The following is a 22,460-nucleotide window of genomic DNA, read 5'->3' as shown; positions in this document are numbered from 1 at the left end:
GGTAGCCATGGTATGGCTTGTTCTTTCTTTCTTTAGTTCTCCTTCATAAAAACAGAGTGGACATGATAGGAAAAAAATTCCATGCTGAACATCTTCAACAAACCTCTGTGACAAGAAATGACCACAGACTACAAAGGACAAATAGAAGGGAACAAACCAGTGATAGATTGAAGATAGAGTATCAGTGACAGGAAAAAGTAGCAAAGAGAAGGCAAGGAAACTCAACAGGTCTGAGAGTCAGAGAACTGGCAAAATACCATCAGATACTGCTGGAATCTCACTGCCCATTCCGAGAAAAGCAGCAGTAATGGGAGAGGATACCGGGGCTCCAACTTGCAGGCTAGAGCAAGGGGGCTTTGGGAAATTCTGAAGGGTAGTCTGAGTCCGGAGCTGAAAACTTCCTAAAACTAATAAACTGATACATCATCCCAGGATAACGTCCCTTACACTGAAAAACTGCCAGGAACAAAGTCAAACTAAATGCTTACAAGGATGATGATATCAAAAGGGGAAAATAAATCCTAAATAGAAAGGGCGAAATAATAAAAAAAAAAATGAAGGTTTCAGAAAATACAAGGTCATATATTTTATTACTTTGTGGATAGAGAACTCTAGAGCTGCTCTGTCGATTATGTAATTTGAAGTATGGCTAGCCTGAATTGTAACGTGCTGTGTTTGTAAACTAAAAACTTATTTTGGGGGCGCCTAGGTGGCTCAGTCAATTAAGCATCTGACTCTTGATCTCAGCTCAGGTCTTGATCTCAGGGTCCTGAGTTCAGGTCCCACATTGGGCTCCATGCTGGTCATGGAGCCTACTTTAAAGAAAAACAAAAAACAAATTTGTTTTAAAAACTTAGTGTGGAAAAAAATAAATATAAAACACATGACTAATAACTTCATATCAATTTATATTGAATAATTGTTATATTTATTAACAAGTTTTATATTGATAGTATATTGTTTTTAATAATTTATATTATTTTATATTATATAATCAATATTTCAATATTAATTAACAATTTTACATGGTGTTCAGATGATAATATGTGGCTATTTATATTTTTAAATATATTTTAAAATAAAATATATGTTTAAATTTTTTTACCAATTTTTATTTTTAATGTGGCTACTTGAAAATTTGAAATTATGTATATGCTTCATTCTAATAGAATACAAATGACAGGAAACAAAGAAACAAATGTGGGAGATATGGGCTGAGAGCCCACAGAATTCAAGCAAATAGGAGACATTGGTCAATCACATTACCATGTTTGGGTCACATTACAAATAAATACCATTAGAAAGCAATGTGGACATGTAAACACTGAATAAAGATTTGACATTAAGGGGGGCTGGTTACTACTGTGGTGTTGATTAGAACAGAATGCTTGTCTTTTTCAGGTATGTATGGAAATATTTATAGATGAAATGACATGATATCTAGAGGGGTTGAGAGAAGTGGGAGGGAGTCCAGAAGAAACCAGACCGGCCATGAGCTCATGATGCTCAAGTGAGTGGTGGATACACAGAGATTTGCTACACTCTTCTAATTTGAATGATGTTTTAAATTTTCCATAATAACAAGGTAAAACACAAAGAAAAAGAAACAAATCTACTGTAGATTGAAAAACACTAAAGAGAGATAAAGGTGTCTCTAGAAGGTGTAAAACAGGAAAAATGTCAAAAGGAAGCCTCCTTTTCTGTAACATTAGTACTAAGATGAGTCCTGCAGGAGGCTTCACTATAGCTGGTCAGTTTTTCCATTTATGGAATGTTCCAAATCTTTATAAACCATCTGGAGAGCAAGGATTTGGCTAGATTTCCATCCCACTGTAATAATGAGACATTTATTGAGAAAGAATGTCAAAAGAACAGCTTTTAATGTGGCTATATGCATACACCAGAAACTGAACCACTTAATGTGATCTTTATCTCAATTTACAAAAAAAACAAACACATAAAAATAATGCCAACAACAATGTCCAATTATTCTGGTCAAACATTATAGTGTAAAACCAAAATTGTCACCCTGGGAGCATCTTGGTTTAGGTTATGCTATAATATTGCCAACTATTTACTTTTTAGTAATCAAAGAACCTAAGAAGGAATATTAGTAATGATGACTCATTTTTAATATTCAGTAATATAAGAGGAAACAGGAATAAGACAATTTGAAAACAGTATTTTGAAAAAGGGGAAATTTCATGAAAGACTAATAAACAGAGTAGATTTCAAAGTTTTCACTCTTTGAATTTTCATTTTTTTATAAATCCACAGAAATTCTAATATAGAAGCTTGTGATGTCATAAATTAGAGTCAAATAGCATAGTTTGCTCTCGCCTCTCTTTTTATTACACTCCAACTCCATTTTAAAAATGGACTATGGCCACCAAATAATCAGGAAAGGTAGATAAGAATGGGAGAGGATATAAAAATAACATTTAGTGCCCATATGGTCAGACAATATGCCATGTTCCTCATGTAGATTATATATATAAGATTCATTTTAACAAACTTATGAGTTATGTAAGTATTTATTTATATTTTATTGGCCAGGGAATCATAGAATAATGTTCTCTTGGTACTTCAATTACCTTAAGAAATCTTTAACAAGTACTTACTACTTGTGGGCACTGCCGATGATGCTGAAGATTCAAAGAATATGACTTTTTTTTTTTTTTAAGATTTTATTTATTTGACAGAGAGAGATACAGCGAGAGAGGGAACACAAGCAGGGGGGAGTGGGAGAGGGAGAAGCAGGCTTCCCGCGGAGCAGGGAGCCCGATATGGGGCTCGATCCCAGGACCCTGGGATCATGACCTGAGCCGGAGGCAGACGCTTAATGACTGAGCCACCCAGGCGCCCCTCAAAGAATATGACATTGTACCTGCTTTCAATTTGCTCACAGTTTATTGGGGAAGGCAAGCCAAAGAGGAACTGATTAGAGAATACAGCATGATAAGTCTTGGGGAACCACAGATGACACCTGCTGGCCCTTCCATGGACCAGGAAGACTTCTGAAGTAAGGCGAGACATCCAGTTGGGCTATGGAGAGCAGGCAAGGGGTCTCTTGGTAGAGAAGGGAAAATGGCCAGGTCTAAGCAAAAAGAACAGTGTGTCTACTAAAGAAAGAAATCAATGAAAATAAGAACCCAAGGAAAAAAGTGGAAAACAGAAAGGGATACAGAACAAGAAATACAGATAAATAAAAGATACAGAAAGCTCAGAAAAGAAGGAGTCCCTTATGCTCATCTCATGAACATTTGGCATGGCCTGATTCTTTAATCAAAGGGAAAATTAAAAAAACAAAACTCTTTTGCACCAGCCTTGGCTTCGTTAAGTGTGCCTGATCACTAAATGATAAGCCATTTTCATAATAAGCAATATCTCTCCATCCTTCCAAACATTACAGGCATAGCTAGGGTGTTACGGAAAGAGATGAAAGAGCTGTTTGCTCGGTGTGATTCGCCGCCAGTGAACAGTGTTCTCGTGTGTGCAGCTACCTGCGTGGAGGCCAGACACCTTCCTTGTTCTCACTGCAAGTGTTCCACGGCGTCTCTGCGCCTTTCCACCTTATCAGCTCCACGCAAAGCGAATGAAACAGACTGTGCCTCCTATTGGCTACAGTTGTTTTTACCAATCTCTTTGCCTTACGTGCATTCTACCAAATGCTAGAGGAATGATGCAGTAGTGGAAAGAATGATGGCACTATTAGAGCAAGTACAGTTGTCACTGCCAACTTGACTCCCTTAATAATAATGGAAAGAAAAGCAGTTGGCTGAGAGGCCAGGTGAGAACACTTTAGAGACGTCTGAGCCCCTTCAGAGCCTCCTGTGATTCAGGACAGAGAAGGATTCTGCCAGGACCCACATGTGCTGCTCTCAGGCACACACGCTCTCAGGAAGAGCCAACGGAAAAAGCAAAGCAAGTTTGACAGCATGTACATTCCTCTTCTCCCTTAAAAATACACTGGGTTCCACAGGCTTAGTTCCATCATTTGGAGTTAGAGTCTGGGATGTTGTAATTTTTAAGCAAATTCACTGAGGGCTGATTAGAGACAACATCAAGTGAAATGTGCATCTGCATAATGAGATATTAATGAAGGAGATTCAGCATGTTTAATATCACCAAGTGCTGGTGTAGAATGTTCTGTCAGTTTGTTTGTTTTTTCAACTGGGTGAGTGAGTATCAGCAACACTTCGGCATTATGTAAGGAGCAGCAATTCAGGGAACGTGACGTCAAGGTGGAGCTCCTTGCTCTTCCTCTTCCACGTTCTCGGAGAAGGCAGTGGGCTCAGGGAGGCCCCGACCCGGCACAGTGCCCCCGAGACCTGGTCCAGGCCAGGGAGGACGGGCTGCTGCCGGCAAACATCAGGCAAGTGAGCTCCCAGACCCGCCCTTCTTTCCAGGGTGTGCAGATCAGAGTCAGGAAAACAGTCTGCATTCCCGTCAAGGGCGGGGGGTGGTAGTGGTTGGGGGCTCTGAGGCTAACAAGCCAAACCAAGCAGAAAACCAGGACAGCTAACAAAGAGGAAGGCTTGAAGCAGACAGTGGGGAACAGGATCTGGAGACAGTTCTGAGATGAAGAGCAAACAGCTGATTCTATGCGGTTTTGACAGTTATGGCCCTGGAGGCACTGAGATCCCTACAAATAGGAAAAAAAATCAACTAACCATGATTTAAACTAACATTCTCATATGACAAAAATTCTGGAAGCAGGCAGAATTCTGGCTTCGGTCTCGCTGCTCAGCCATGGCAGGGCTCCCGGTCCCTGCGTCTAACGGTCGTCTGGCCCTTCTTCTCACGCTCACAGATTACTGCAGCAGCAACACTCACACCATCGCATGACCACGCTTCAAGCCCGTCAGCGGGATGGTCCATCGCAGAGCCTTTCCCCTCAAACCAGTTGTTCAAAAGCTAGGGAGGAATAAAACCTGTCTCAGAAATGTGTAGCTCGTCTATAAGATCATGATCCAGGGCAAACCAACTAGATCTTGTTCACCTAGGACTTTCTCATGTTTAGTATTGAAAGTCCCAAGTCTGTAGAACCCTCTCAGTCCTGGGCAACCAAGGATGGTTGGTCACTTGGCCAGTGTCCCAGGGCCATCGTTGATCAACTTTCCTGAGAAGGTCTCTTCACCTAAGATTTGAATTGGAGTCTCTTAAGCACAAAGAGGGGAGGATTTTTTTTTTTTTTGGTTATGATAGATTCCTTCAACCTTGGCTGCGCTTTAGAATAACCAGGAACTTTTATAAAAAGGGCCACCCAGGCGCCCCTTGAACAGTAATACCTTTAAAAAGCTACCGAGGTGGGGAGCCTGGGTGGCTCAGTCGTTAAGCGTCTGCCTTCGGCTCAGGTCATGATCCCAGGGTCCTGGGATCGAGTCCCGCATCGGGCTCCCTGCTCCGCGGGAAGCCTGCTTCTCCCTCCCACTCCCCCTGCTTGTGTTCCCTCTCTCGCTGTGTCTCTCTCTGTCAAATAAATAAATAAAATCCAAAAAAAAAAAAAAGCTACCGAGGTGATTCTAGTGTGTAGCCATAGTTGAAAAGTAAACTATACAGAAGTCAATACTGAACACCTAATAAAACAACCCCAGAACAAAGACTATAATTTAATATGATTGGCAACACAATAAATTTTTAAATCAACGTGTTCAGTTTTCTAAAAATCTTTGTATTTTTTTTTACTAACACTGAAACGTAAGCAAGGTACATGTTATTTCCATTTATAGATTAGAAAGTTAAAGCTCAAAAATTTTGCTACTCACCCTTGAGAGGTCCTTCCCATCTACATTATATTTAATGTATCCTGCATTGTCAAATTTCCATTTTTCAGTGCAGGTACACTAAATACTAAGGCAGTACATGCTTGAAAACACCCTAATGTATACAGTAGTCACTTACAACCTGTTATTTAACTATCATGCCTATAACAATGGTAGAATGGATTTAACTCAGTGTGTCCTAACCAAAATCATTCTTTGCACAGGCAAATCTTTAAAATCATGTACCATGAGTCCCAGCAATGAGATAAAAGTGTAAGGCGTAGAAAAATATGGGGAAAATATGAAAGTCACACTAAAATTATATCGTTCTATGTTGGTGAGGGAGTAGATGAGTAGAGAGGACATTGTTATGTGCATTAAAAGTTTGCTACTTCAATCTCTGAGTTTCTCAGTTGAACTGGTAGATCAGCTGCAGTGTCCTTTCCATTTATGACAATTAGGTAACAACTAAATAATCTATTTGCTTATTTTGCTTTTTCCTCCTTACCTAACCCTCTCCCCACTTGCTCCCTGGATCCCTCTATTAGCATTAATACTGCTCTTGGATGGAACTGAGTGAAAGTTGCCCCTGCCCAAGAGAATGAGGGGTGTCGGAGCTGATGTGTGATGCTAAGAACAAACCTATAGATTCTATGGTAGGATCACAGTCTCCAGGCTCTCTCCTTTCTTTAATCTCTGGGCAGTAGAAATATGTTAATCCCTGTAGACTGAGTGACAGAGAATTATACGAGTTTGGGTTTCACATGCAGATTTGGGCTACATGTGATGAACGTGTATCCAATACAGTCTGTGAAGTAGGAGTAACTTATATAGATTTATCCAGAACTCTACAAAAGCAACATAGCCAGAGAGAGAATCCATACAGTGGTTTGGCAAAAGGCTGTGGCTGGAAAAGTGTCCCAAGCATCAGATCTGGGAAGTGAGACTAGACCACAAACGGAAATATCAGCTACAATTTGGGATATAAAACGTATGATGGGTCAAAGCAAGTGGTTAAAAATAATGATACAGTGAATTTTGCCAACAACGATACAGGAGGCACTATGCTAAACACATTAATGACATTATTTCATTTAATTCTCACAGTAGTCTCATGAGATTGAGAGCGTAAACGTCCCACATGATAGAAAAACTGCGCCTCGGGGAATTAGAGTTGCCCAGTATCACATGACCAGTAAATGGCAGAGCTAGGATACACACCCAGGCAGTTGAGTCCATACCATTACAGAGGCCAAAGGGCATTTCAGGATCTTGTGGCAGTGTCCTCATCACCAGACCTTCCCCCCAAATTCAGGTCTGTTCCTTCATTTCCTCAGGAAAGGACTAATAATCAAGCATGGTGGTTGGCCATGCTTTAGTGTGACAGGCAATGATAAGACAGAAGAGAGAACTTCTGAAGATATTCCTGTTCTAACTATTCACTCTGCTCTTTGCTGGATAATACACATTTGTGGCAGGATAATTTAGCAAGCAGTTAATTGCTCTGCCTACCTCCTGTTAGAAGAGACTAGCAGAAAGATGAAAAATAACTTTGCCCTCCACCCTTCCAAGAAATTCTGAGTTTCTGATTTCTCTCAAGGTTTGGCAGCAGCTTTTGTGCTGCCCTTCCCAACACAATTGCTGCTAGGTTCAAGTTGTCCAATTTTATCAAGGCTCGTTTCTGGGAGGGGAATTTAGCTCTGTGCTCCTCAGAGGAAGGAGAAGGGGACTGGCTTGAAAGCGGGGTGTGGTCCAAATACAGCCGTGGCTCCTGGGCCTGAAGGAGAGGGCTGGGTCCTATGTGGAAGTTCCCAAGGAGGCTGCAGAACTCCTGATGGGGGCAGCTGGTGTGTTTTCAGAGGCGGGGGGCTGCTAAACATCCAGCACCATAGTCGTGGTATTTGAAGCAAAAGACGTTGTGGCCTCACTGTTAGAGTGGCCGTGCCTTTCAATGGACCATATTGTCTTCTACAGTGAGCATCTTGGTGGCGACCCTGAAGGACCAAAGACCAGAGGTTATTTTGTTTTGTGTTTTTTTTTTCCCTCTGAGAGTGTATATCATACTAAGGAGGGAACAAAACTTCCAGCAATAAATTGTATTAAGTATCTTCCCATCTTTGTAAATGGGGCTTAGGGCCAGATATAATTTAATTTATAAAAATTAAACGTCATCTTACTCGCATCTTACATTTGGCACATGTCTGAGACACTGCCCAGAGCTCCGGACTCCCGAAAGGACCTAGACTTCTGGCAGCGCCTGCGCAGTTCACTGCCCTATCCAGGCCTTGGGCGGTCCACAGCTCACAGCCTTTGGGCCAGAGCCCACTCCCAGCATCTTGCCTGGTGTGGTGCAGAACCACAGAGTCGGGAGGGGACTTCCACGGGCACAGGCTCCGTGGGTGGCGGGAGCAACTCCCTACTCGAGAGTAAGTTGGGGAGGGGCCCCTGGCCTGAGGCACCCTGGTCTTGTAATCTCAGGAACCTCAGGGCTTCCGTAGATCTCGCGAGATCTGGCTTCCTCTGGGAGGAGCGGCGGCAGGACGGCCTCAGGTCTGACTCCACTAATCTCCCAGTGGCCCCTGAGGCTCAGGCAGCTCTCCCGCCAGTCCTCTCCCTGCCTGGCATCTGGAGCCCCGCTGACTCCCCACACCGCGCACAGCCCCAGGCCACACAGCGCACCCTGCGGGCACCAACAACACAGTTTCCCTTTTGGGGGTTAAAATTAAATACGAAATGGAACCTAGACTTGGAAATTGACTTAGTATTCAGAACCATTGAAGTGCCACCAGTGGGGGCGAAAAAAAAAAAACTCTTTGCTGGTGTGATTAAGGATATTGAGATGAAGAGATTATTCTGGATTATCTGGGTGGACCCTGAATTCAACTACAAGTGTCCTTATAAAAGAGACTTGAATCCGTAAATTGTTTTGGTGAGGGAGGCCCAATCCTAGCTCCTCCTGTAGTCTGCCATTCTCTCCTCAGTCACTATCTGTCAAGGGTTGTGTTCAAAGCTGAGTTTCCAAACTCCTTGGAAGAAACCCTCAATCAGATCAGGAAGACAGATGACCACAGAAAATTTCACCCTGGGTAGTCCTCCATCTGTCCCCTCACATGTGGGAGAGGAAGGGCCGAGAGCCCCGATATGGCCCTTCTTTGATATTGGCTATCGATTCATGGACCTCCTTAGGGAAGAAGAGACTAGCAGAAAGATGGTCTGTTCCTTCATTTCCTCAGGAAATGTGTGACTTTCATGTCCTCACACCCACCATTGCTGCCAAAACACAACACAGTGGGACTATGCAGGGGGGCACCAGAGGCAGTTCAGAACTGCCTACAAGTCAAGCAGTAGCAGGAAATGAGGCAGGGAATGAGCATGAGGGATTTCACAGGGGACTCTGGTGATAGAATAGCAAGGTTCCCAGAGGATGAGGATATGAGAGATGAAATTAAGAATTCCTTCAAGGGTCATGGGGTCAAGGGAGATAGTCAAGGCTGAGGAGTTCCCAGCTCCTTAATGCAATCAAGAGACATCCTGAGAGCTAGTGAACCAGGAAACTCCCAAAATCTAAATGGAAATCTGAATAGTCTAGTGGCTCAGGAGTTTAAGAATGCTCCCTTTTACCAAGAATATCTAACAAAGCCATCTCTTTCAGAACATCTTGCTGAGAAATTAAAGCTGCCACCGTACCTTTGAAGAGCTCTGTTGCTTTAGACAGCTTTGCTTCCAGTGTCTCAGAGTCCCATCCCTCACGCTGTGTCCACTGGGACTTGGCAGGTTCCCAGATGTTGTAGCCCCATATAGAGAACAGCAGAAGCATTGATGAACACCAGGAACCCTGGATTCCTAAGTTTCAGGCCACAGGGAAGATCCAGGACAATAACTTAGATCCAACTGAAGAAAGAGAGTGCTCTTTCCCCCAGATCATGAAAGCACTGAGTCACAGGTGCGGATCAAAACCCTCCTACACCAGAGTGAAGAGCCACTCCGCCCAGTGAATGAGGTTAACAGTGGCCCTTTCTAATAAGCATACCCCAGTACCTGACACAGAAGGAACAGACTCCTCCAAAAAGTAAACTCCCAAAGAGAATGAGGTATGTGTTTCAGTGACTTTGTCACAGGAATAAAGTGAAAAGGCAGGAAGACCCTCTACATAAAGCAGGCCCAGTAGAAAGCAGAGCTGTCTTGATGGAGATAGGGTAACCTGAAGTGCGGGAACACAGGACAGTCAGGGGTCTTATCACAGAACAGTAACTGGGATTACATGTAGACTTTGTGGGTGGGAGGAAAGTTAGTTCAAGGAGGAACTCCAGGCCCAAGCAGAGCAATAATTAGACATTCTTGTAACTAGAGGGCTCCTCCCCAGCTGAGCAAAGCTAGAAATTAAGCTTGCTTCTCTGCTCTGGAGAGAGACATTGTCTCTATCTCCCATGGCTATTTGCCAAACACAAGAACAGTGATATAATATAATATAATATTTATAATATAATATATAATTAATAAAATAAAATGCATATATTATGTAATAAATTCTTTTGAATAAGTATAAATGTATCAGTGAAGTTAACTTGCTCTGTTTTGAAGAAAAATCTTGTTTTTCTCAAACATAGGCACATACTTTCAGTCATGGATTAATTTAGATCAAATCTTGTAAAAAATGGTAGGCATGGGGTGCCTGGGTGGCTCAGTCCTTAAGTGTCTGCCTTCGGCTCAGGTCATGATCCCAGGGTCCTGGGATCGAGCCCCACATTGGGGTCCCTGCTCCGCGGGAAGCCTGCTTCTCCCTCTCCCACTCCCCCTGCTTGTGTTCCCTCTCTCGCTGTGTCTCTCTCTGTCAAATAAATAAAATCTTTAAAAAAAAAAAAAATGGCAGGTAGGTGACTAGTGCTCTGAGTCACAAAAAATAGGGTGCTCTGAGAACAGCATGGGTAAAATTATTAACAGGCTGCTTGGTATATTGGAAAGAGCACAAATTTTGTAGTCTCAGACTATGTGAACCAGCCTTGCCACTTATTACTCATGTCACTGAGATGAAACTAGGGCTTGTATTTGCCATCTTTTAAAATAAGGCTGATACTTAGTTTATAGTGTTACTGAAAGAAATAAAAATAAATAGTATGTATAAGTTTCCAGGTACCTATTGAGGGCATAACAAATTTTAGATTGCCCCTTCTTTTGAAATATACTTGTGGCAGAGAACATAATAGGAATATTCTAGAAGACAACAATGTAGATTTTATATTATTTTACTTTAAATCCTAATTCTCAAGGACTTATGCCAGACACACTGTTTTACAATCTTCCTAATCTACTTTTTACAGATTTCTAATCTACCTATTACTGATTTAAATGAAGCTCTTCTTTAAAATTTACTTTAATGTTGCCTCTTAGATTTTATTTAGTGGTTTTGTACATAATGTATTTAAACTAAAAAAAATGTACTTTAATTACAGGGATGTTATAAAGAAAATAGTAATTGTAAGGAAAGATTTAATTTAGATCTTGGAGCTTCAAAACTCTCTAGAGAAGAAAATATGGCTAAATATATTTATACTATATTTTCTTACCAATTTATAGGAGGGCTCCTTGGCCTGCATTAAGCAGCCTTACAAGAACAGACCTGTGAGACTCATAGCTATACCAGGTGAAAGGGAATTATTATTATTATTATTATTATTTTATTATTATTTTATTATTTGGGGGAGGAGGAGCAAGGAGAGAAGGAGAGGGGGAAATCTCAAGCAGACTCCCCAGTGAGTGTGAAGCCCAACGTGGGGCTTGATCCCATTACCCTGAGATCATGACCCAAGCCAAAACCAAGAGTCAGACCCTCGACCGAGTCAGTGGGTGAGGAGCCCCAGTTGAAGGAAATTATTGAGAGCATTGTTCATTACAGGGTGTCCCCTTCAGGGTGAACCCTCAGGGAAAATTCCTTTCTGGTCTTCGCAGGAACATGTGTGCTTCATGGGAGTAGTCAATACGCTTTTGACTGACAAAAACTAGAAACTGGGTAACTGTCCAGGTTTTCCTTATTACATTGACTGATAGACACTTAAAGCCCAAGTGGTGGCCTACCCAAAGAAAGCAATTATACTACCAATACTTAATGGTAAATGTAAAGGATTCTGTTATGCTCTGAAAGTTTGTGTCCCCCCAAAATTCCTATGATGAAATCCTAACCCCCAAGGTGATGGCATTAGGAGGTGGGGGGTTGGGAAGTGATTATTAATTCTCATGAATGGGATTAGTGCCCCTAAAAAAGATGCCACGGGGGCCCCCTAACCATTCTACCTTGTGAGGTAATAGTGAGAAGATAACTGTCAATGAAGAATTGGGGCCCTTACCTCACCAGACCCCATGATCTTGGACTTCCCAGCCTCCAGGACTGTGAAAAATAAATGTTTGTTGTTTATAAGCCACTTAGTTTATGGTATTTTTTTCTTTTCTTTCTTTTTTTTTTTTTAGGTAGGCTCCATCCAGCATGTAGCTAAAGGCAGAGCTCGAACTCATGACCCCAAGATCAAGACCTGAGCTGAGACTGAGTCAGATGCTTACCCATCTGAGCCACCCAGGTTATCTTTATTATAGTAGCCAGGACAGACTAAAAGAGACTCTGTGGTATTTATTTTTATATAAACCTTGGATGTTGGTTAAATATACATCCTATTCCTTGTTTTATTTTATATGTATATTTTTTCACCAATTTTAAAATATGGAGAGAGCATTTTTTTGTTTCTATTTTTTTTCTTTTCAGAAGTTAGATTTTACTACCTAAACTCATTACTCTGAAATATTTTTTCACTCAAGTATAATTCAGGTACATAGTTCAAAGTCAATACCTAAAAACTTAACATAAGCTTAGAGATTTCTAAATAATCTTTAACAGTCACTTCATATAGTCTTAATAAGATAGAGCATAAGTTAACTGATTAATATTATTAAAATATGTTATTTATGCCATTAAATCTGTCCATTTCGTCCTCTCTAATTTCTTCTAAATTTATCACATTATCATCTCTCCAGAGACTTGATATTCAAATATCTTTTCTCATTTTAACAGAATTGACTTTTAAATGTTTATCTTTTTAACTTACATGTGATTTATTTTGGCCTACAAATGATAAATGAAAAATGAGATGATTAAGTGGGAAATATCCTGTGGAATTATGAAGCTAATGACAAGGAGGTCATTGTTGATCTTGACAAAAAACCCTTCAGTTGTGTGATGCAGCAGAAGCTAGGTGAGAGGCATCATAATGGTTTCTTGTAGCTCTTGGCATTTCTTTGGTGGTAAGGGTCTCTAAAGAGAAAGTATGGTGAAACCGATCACATTGCCAAGCAATGCCCATAGTAGAAATCGATTATGACAATAAACCTGACATTTTTGGCCCCCACTGTTAAAAAGAGCTTATTTTACTAATAAAAAATGATTGTATTAATAGTAAAATGATTAATGTAATGAAGTTAATACAGTACAAATGCAGTTGAGGAAAAGAGAGATAAATGGAAAGAAAGAGCAGTGACATTAAATTAATAAAAATGTATGTGATACCACAGTCATTAGATTTGAATGGTAAAAGCTGGTGCTAGCTAAATATCCTATCAAAGTCAGAATTTATCTTCTACTTGTCATAATATCAAAAGCAGAGATCTGTATGGTTATCATATAAACAGAATAGTTCTATTGAAATAATCAACTGGAAAGAACCTGTGATCATTCAGGATAAGAGTTATCTGAGAAATAGTGGTAATTCTCTTTCCAGGATTCCCATGAAGTCTTGAGTCTCAGAATAAATTATTGCTTGTCAAACTGTATATGACTTATGTTGTCAAACACAGTAGGCCATCACAGTACATCCGTTGTTCTGTCTGACTTTTCCAAGGGCCTTTGAGTCCCAGAATTAAGAGAGAATAGTTATCCTGAATTCATTTTATTGTCACAGAATAGACTATGTAATGCTGAATTAATTTTTAAAAATGAAATATCCTAATCATCTTGTTATCTGTATTAAGAGTTTAAGTGGTTATTCCTACAAACCTTGGATTGAACCAGAGGTCAAAATTGACCATAATTTTGAGTTATTTTTCCAAAAAAAAAAAAAATCATTATTTACATTCTAATTTCTTGGAAGAATTCTAATGGTAATTCATTTCAGTCCCATGCTCAACCAAAAATGAGGTTGTAAATTCAAGTTTGAATGAGATTTATGAGTGGTTCAATTATGCTTGTAAATAAGCCTAGATCACTAAATTTTTAGGGGTTCTGATTAATGGATTTGTAGCAGTCTGTTCATATTGTCTAACTTTGATGACTTCTTTTATTTATTTTCTTTTCTTGACATGATTATTGGTTGTCCAGGTGTTTTGATGTTATTGCTAACTTTAGATTTATAGTCACAGCAGATGGTTGGGAAGAAAAAGGTAAATTCAACAATTCTAAAAATTTGATGTCTTACAGTGCTTTGTAAAACTATCAAACCAAAGTTACTTTATCAGTGTTTACCTTTGGTCACATGTAATTTATCTAGAAGTAATCATACCTATAATGAATCCATTATTAACAATTTTGGCTAGCATTTAAGACCATACAGAAGGTCAAGTTAACTTCTCTTTCAAGTCTGATCCCTCACCACTCTGGTGTGTGTAGATTGCCCTTGAGTTAACTGAATAACTCATTATGCTCTGACTTTGCTTCACAATTTCCTCTTTACACGGTCCTTTGTTCATTCAGCCAATATTCATTTATTAAGTACCAAGTATTGTGTTCCCTGCTGGAGCTGCAGCAAAGAGCAAGGTAATCAAAATTCTTGTTCAAATATTTTAGTGCACTTTCAAACAAGGAAGTAGCTAATTACAACAATGTGATATGCTTTTTCTCTCATCTAAGATGCTCTCCCCTTGCTCCATTTCAGCAGCAAAAATATTAAGCATTTCTCAGAATCAACCTCAAATGGAACTTATACAGAAAGCCTTGCCATAGAATACCTTTTGTTATTGCTAATTTGTAGAATCACTAAATTATTGTCGGAGGGCATTCCGTACCAGATATTGCATCCTCAACAGTACCATGACACTTTGAAACGGTGCGCTTTGAAAATGTTCAAATATTTGTGTGGCTCTTCTTTATTTTTTGTCTTTTTTAATCTTGTAATAGTGAGAGCTAGATTTCAGCAATCTCTGCCTTTAGAAATGTCCATATACTTGCATTTCAGTGCAATAGCCATTCGATTTTAGGGAGAAAAGCATATCTTTGAAACTTTAAGTCAAAGTTTAAAGCATGTTTGCAGGTAAATTAAAAAATTCACCTGTCTTGTAAAGTTTGTACTGGTTCAGAATATTTGTTAGTTTCACTTTTTTCTCCAAATCCCAACTGTGTATGTGGTATTTATGTTTTAATTCCACCTTTCTCTCCATTTACAGTATTTGTGCTGCTGCAGACTTCTTAGGGAATCTTTCTGAGCACAGACAGCAACGTAGGTTTTATCTTGGGATTCGTTGTCTTGTACAAGTATCTTGTGCCCCCACAGTGTGATACAGACTGCTGCTTAGAGAAATCCATGTCGCACCTTAATCCTGCTTTACCCACCTCCATGAGGAAGTTGAACATTCTGGTTCATGTCCTGATTAAGCACTTTAATTTTAAGGAATACTGATATTCCACTGATACTAAGTCTTGTCTCTACATGAAGGAGTACTAACCTGAGCACCTGCTCTTAGTGCTGGAGGATTACTTCACTTCATTTTCTTAACTAAGAGAATAACCTTGAATTATCTTGAGTAACCTCAATAACTCAGAAGTGGGCAACGTTATTCCTGGAGGCTTTTCCAAAGAATATGGAATCATCTAGTCTTGACTTTTATCTTTGAGCAACCCAAACAGAGAATTCTAGAATTTCCTTTATTTGAACTATGCTTCATCATTGGCCGCATTCAATAATACAAAAAGTCTTCAGAAAATTGCTTTATAACATGCTTTATGGATATCAGTGAAAGATGACACTGTTGTCCTGCCTATGTTTTATGAGGACTCATGACAGCATTATCCCACTGGTCAGTAAATCTATGTGTCTTCTAAGCAACAATTTTTCTTTTATTGAATAGAGGTAATAAAGCCCAATAGTCAAGGGTGGATTCTTCTCAGTTAGAGAGCCTGGGTTCAAATCTTATATGCTGATGACTTTATTTCCTCCTTTGTGAAATGAATGGAAAAGTAATTCTTACATTGCACAATTACTGAAAATATGAAATGATATTAAACTATAAAAATCTTTTGATACAGAGTGGGTACTCCCTGTTAGCTATGATTCTTTAGAGGATGATATATTTTGAAAGTGATTCTGTTTTCTTTTCTACTTTCTGGCTTCTGGGAAAAGTAAAGCCAAAACGTGTTGCCTTTCTGACACTTTATGAAAGGATATAAAAAATTACATTCCTACATTTATCCTCACTGAATCTGTAATTCTCTAATTTAGTTCTATGTTGTATTGCATACAATTGCATGGAATTGTATGCTCCAAATATCTCTGGTGAAATCAGGGAGTTTAAAAATGTGTGTATTGGGGGGGGAAGGGGCGGAGGAGTAGGAGACCTAAATTTCATCTGGTACCAGGAATTCAGCTGGATAGGGATCAAAACATTCTGAATACCTATGAACTCAACAGGAGATCGAAGAAAAGAATAGCAGCAACTCTCTGAACAGAAAAGCGACCACTTTCTGGAAGGTAGGACGTGCGGGGAAGTGAATCCAAGTCAGGAAGATAGACAGCAGGGGAGGAGGCCTCCATCGGCCGCTTCTGGCAAGTGATAGAGCCGTGGAGCACAAAATCGGAACTTTTAGAAGTCTGCTCCGCTGAGGGACATCGCTCCAGTGGCTGAGCAGGGGGTGGAACCCTCGTGGGACAGTGTGGTCTCAGGACCCTCGGGGTCACAGAAAGACTGGGGTTGCCTGAGTGCGGCAGAGCTCCCAGGTATCGGAGCAGGGAAGCCGGCTGCAGAGACGGAGCCGAGGAGTGGGCTTTCAGATTGGGGTTGCCATAGACCGTGATCCGCAGCACAGTCGGGCCCCTGCTCCTCCAGCAGGCACCCAACAAGCGGCAGATCCGGGGAGACTCCCCTTCCTCCCCCGGCAGGAGTGGTGCGGGAGCACACCGCAGGGATCTGCTGGGTTTGGAGACTCCCCACGGGGTTGGGTGCCAGAGATAGAAATGCTCGGTCACAGGCCGGGTGAGCATGGAGTGTGGCTGGAGACCGGGGAGACGGGAGTGACTGACTGCTTTTCTCTGGGGGCTCACTGAGGAGTGGAGCCCCGAGTTCTTGGCTTCTCCAGGGTGGAGATTGGGAGGCCGCCATTTTCACTCTCGTCCCCCAAAGTCGAATGGAAAGCTTGGAACAAAAGCTCCCGAGAGCAAACCCGAGCAGATTACTTAGCCTGGACCGGGCAAGGGCGGGGCAATTCCACCTCCGGCAAAGACATTTGGGAACCACGGCAACAGGCCCCTGCCCCAGAAGATCAGCAAGAACAGCCAGCCAAGACCAAGTTTACTGATCAATGAGAACGGCAGAACTCCAGCGCTAGGGGAATAATGCACATAGAATCCATGGCTTCTTTACCATGATTCTTTAGTCTTTCAAAATTAATTTTTTTTATTTTCTTTTTCTTCTTTTTTTTTTTGAATTTTTTTTTCCCTTTTTCACCCAACATCTTATCAATCCCCTTTTTTAAAAATTTTTTATTTTTCATTTTTAGAGTCATATTCTATCCCTTCATAGTAGTTAACCTTATTTTTGGTATATATATATAAGTTGTTCTCTCTTTAAAATTCTGGGATACAGTTTCTTCTAACAGACCAAAATATACCCTAAAACTCTAGTGTATGGCTTTGTTCTAGTTCCCTGCCTGAGCACATTCTCTCCCTTTATTTTTTTTCTAATTCCTCTTCTTTCTTTTTTCAACCAACTTCTTATCAATTCCTTTATAAAATCTTTTATAATTTTCATCTTTACAGTCATATTCCATCCCTTCATTGTATTTACCCTTATCTTTTTACATATATAAGCTTTTCTTTCTTTAAAATTTTGGGAGGCAGTTTCTTCTAACACACCAAAATATGCCCAAAATCTAGTGTGTGGCACTGATCTATTCACCAGCCTGATCATATTTGATCATATTCTTTATTTTTTTAATCTTTTTCTTTTTTTTTTCCTTTTTCTTTCTTTCCTGTTCTTTTCCCCTGGGACAGGTCTCTTCTGATTTGTTTAGTGTATATTTTTCTGGGATTGTTGTTACCCTGTTAGCATTTAGTTCTCTCATTCATCTATTCTCCTCTGTACAAAATGACAAGACAGAGAAAATCACCTCAACAAAAAGACAAGATGCAGTACCGACTGCCAGGGACCTAATCAATACGGACATTAGTAAGATGTCAGAACTAGAGTTCAGAATGACAATTATAAAGATACTAGCTGGGCTTGAAAAAAGCATGGAAGATGATAGAGAAACCCTTTCGGGAGAAATAAAAGAACTAAAATCTAACCAAGTCAAAATCAAAAAGGCTATTAATGAGGTGCAATAAAAAATGGAGGCTCTAACTGCTAGGATAAATGAGGCAGAAGAGAGAATTGGTGATATAAAAAGACCAAGTGATGGAAAATAAAGAAGCTGAGAAAAAGAGAGATAAACAACTACTGGATCATGAGGGCAGAATTCGAGAGATAAGTGATACCATAAGATGAAACAACATTAGAATAATTGGGATCCCAGAAGAAAAAGAAAGAGAGAGGGGCAGAAGGTATATTGGAGCAAATTATAGCAGAGAACTTCCCTAATTTGTGGAAGGAAACAGGCATCAAAATCCAGGAGGCACAGGGAACCCCCTCAAAATCACTAAAAATAGGTCAACACCCCGACATCTAATAGTAAAACTTACGAGTTTCAGAGACAAAGAGAAAATCCTGAAAGCAGCTCGGGAGAAGAGATATGTAACCTACAATGGTAGAAACATTAGATTGGCAACAGACCTATGCACAGAGACCTGGTAGACCAGAAAGGACTGGCATGATATATTCACAGCACTAAATGAGAAAAATATGCAGCCAAAAATACTATATCCAGCTAGGCTGTCACTGAAAATAGGAGAGATATAAAGTTTCCAGGACATACAAAACTAAAGGAACTTGGAAACACAAAACCAGCCCTACAAGAAATCTTGAAAGGGGTCCTCTAAGCAAAGAGAGAGCCTAAAAGCAACATAGACCAGAAAGGAACACAGACAATACACAGTAATAGTCACCTTACAGGCAATACAATGGCACTAAATTCATATCTTTCAATAGTTACCATGATTGTAAATGGGCTAAAAGCTCCAATCAAAAGACACAGGCTATCAGATTGGATAAAAAAAACAAGACCCATCAATATGCTGTCTGTAGGTGACTCATTTAAGATGCGAAGACACCTCCAGATTGAAAGTGAGGGGGTGGAAAACCATTTACCATGCTAATGGACACCAAAAGAAAGCTGGGGTGGCAATCCTTATATCAGGCAAATTAGATTTTAAACCAAACAATATAATAAGAGATGAGGAAAGACACTATATCATACTTAAAGGGTCTATCCAACATCCTTTCTTGATTAAAACTCTTCAATGTGTAGGGATAGAGGGTACATACCTCAATATCATAAAAGCCATCTATGAAAAACCCACAGTGAATATCATTGTCAATGGGAAAAAACAGAGATCTTTCCCCCTAAGGTCAGGAATATGGCAGTGATGTCCACTATCACCACTGTTATTCAACATAGTATTAGAAGTCCTAGCCACAGCAGTCAGACAACAAAGAGAAATAAAAGGCATCCAAATTGGCAAAGAAGAAGTCAAACTCTCACTCTTTGCAGATGATATGATACTTTATGTGGAAAATCCCAAAGACTCCACCCCAAAACTCCTAGACCTCATACAGGAATTCTGTAAAGTGGCAGGATATAAAATCAATGCACAGAAATCAGTGGCATCCCTATACACCAACAACAAGACAAAAGAAAGAGAACTTAAGGAGTAAATCCCATTTACAATTGCACCCAAACCATAAGATACCTAGGAATAAATCTAACCAAAGAGGTAAAGACTCTGTACTCAGAAAACTATAAAATACTCATGAAAGAAATTGAGGAAGACACAAAGAAATGGAAAAACATTCCATGGTCATGGATTGGAAGAACAAATATTGTGAAGATGTCAGGGCTACCTAGAGCAATCTACACATTTAATGCAATCCCCATCAAAATACCATCCACTTTTTTCAAAGAAATGGAACAAATAATCCTAAAATTTGTATGGAATGAGAAAAGACCCCAAATAGCCAGAGGAATGTTGAAAAAGAAAAGCAAAGCCACTGACATCACAATTCCAGACTTCCAGCTCTATTACAAAGCTGTCATCATCAAGACAGTATGGTACTGGCACCAAAACAGACACATAGATCAATGGAACAGAATAGAGAGCCCAGAAATGAACCCTCAACTCTATGGTCAACAAATCTTTGACAAACAGGAAAGGATTTCCAATGGAAAAAAGACAGTCTCTTCAACAAATGGTGTTGGGAAAATTGGACAACCACATGCAGAAGAATGAAACTGGACCATTTCCTTACACCACACACAACAATAGACTCCAAATGATTGAAAGACCTAAATGTGAGACAGGAGTCCATCAACATCCTAAAGGAGAACACAGCAGCAACCTCTTCGACCTCAGCCACAGCAACTTCTTCCTAGAAACATCACCAAAGGCAAGGGAAGCAAGGGCAAAAATGAACTATTGGGACTTCATCAAGATAAAAACTTTTGCACATCAAAAGAAACAGTCAACAAAACCAAAAGACAACTGACAGAATGGGAGAAGATATTTGCAAATGACATATCAGATAAAGGGCTAGTATCCAAAATCTATAAAGAACTTCTCAAACTCAACACCCAAAGAACAAATGATCCAATCAAGAAATGGGCAGAAGACATGAACAGACATTTTTCCAAAGAAGACATCCAAATGGCCAACAGACACATGAAAAAGTGTTCAACATCACTCAGCATCAGGGAAATCCACATCAAAACCTCAATGAGATACCACATCACACCAGTCAGAATAGCTAAAATTAACAAGTCAGGAAACAACAGATGTTGGTGGGGATGCAGAGAAAGGGGAACCCTCTTACACTGTTGGTGGGAATGCAAGCTGGTGCAGCCACTCAGGAAACTCTATGGAGGTTCCTCAAAAAGTTGAAAATAGAGCTGCCCTATGACCCCGCAATTGCACTACTGGGTATTTACCCCAAAGATACAAATGTAGTGATCCAAAGGGGTATGTGCACCCCGATGTTTATAGCAGCAATGTCCACAATAGCCAAACTGTGGAAAGAGCCAAGATGCCCACCGACAGATGAATGGATAAAGAAGAGGTGGTATATATATACAATGGAATATTATGCAGCCATCAAAAGGAATGACATCTTGCCATTTGCAACGACGTGGATGGAACTGGAGGGTATTATGCTGAGCGAAATGAGTCAATCAGAGAAAGACATGTATCATATGATCTCACTGATATGAGGAATTCTTAATCTCAGGAAACAAACTGAGGGCTGCTGGAGTGGTGGGGGATTGGGAGGGATGAGGTGGCTGGGTGATAGACGTTGGGGAGGGTATGTGCTATGGTGAGCACTGTGAATTGTGCAAGACTGTTGAATCACAGACCTGTACCTCTGAAACAAATAATACATTATATGTTAAAAAAAAGAAGATAGTAGGAAGGGTAAAATGAAGGGGGGGAAGTCTAAGGGGGAGAGGAACCATGAGAGACTATGGACTCTGAAAAACAAACTGAGGGTTCTAGAGGGGAGGGGGTGGGGGATGTGTTAGCCTGGTGGTGTGTATTAAAGAGGGCATGTATTGAATGGAGCACTGGGTGTCACACCCAAACAATGAATCATGGAACATTACATCAAAAACTAATGATGTAATGTATGGTGATTAATGTTACATAATAAAATAAAATAAATATAAATAAAAGGGGTTATCAGAATTCTGTCATGGCATTCCCCTTCTCCCTGGTAGTTTCCATGTACTGCCACACACTGTAGACATTTAGGTATATAATTTAATGTTCTCTTCAGCTAAAATACCCAAGTGGGGAACAGGAGAACTTCTCAAGTCTACACCAATTCCTAGCAAATGGAGAACCAAGCTTGATAAATCACTTCACATTTTTCTTGTAATTTTTTCTATATGTAAATGCTTTTTAATTTGAGCAAATTGCTAGGCCATTTCATACTGGTTTATGACAAAGATATGGAAACAAACTGAGTACTTAATAATTTCTTTTTTTTAATCTTTTATTTTATTTTTCTCCAAGTTTTTATTTAAGTTTCAGTGAGTTAACATACATTATAATATTAGTTTCAGGTATAGAATTTAATGATTCATCACTTACATACAATACCTGGTGTTCATCACAAAAAATGCCCTCCTTAATACCTGGGGCCTACTTAACCCATCCCCCCCCCCCCCCCGCTCATCTCCCCTCCAGTAACCCTCAGTTTATTCTCTATAGTAATTTCTAGAGTAGAAATCTTGAGGCATGCTTGCTCAATATATATTATGAGAGAAAGGGAAACAAATACCTCCTTACTGTTGATATATAAGGA

This window comes from Phoca vitulina, unplaced genomic scaffold (genome assembly GCF_004348235.1).
Source record: "Phoca vitulina isolate PV1807 unplaced genomic scaffold, GSC_HSeal_1.0 scaffold67, whole genome shotgun sequence".
NCBI classification, from domain to species: Eukaryota; Metazoa; Chordata; class Mammalia; order Carnivora; family Phocidae; genus Phoca; species Phoca vitulina.
The sequence above is the reverse complement of the archived record's forward strand: the minus strand, read 5'-3'. Positions refer to the sequence as shown.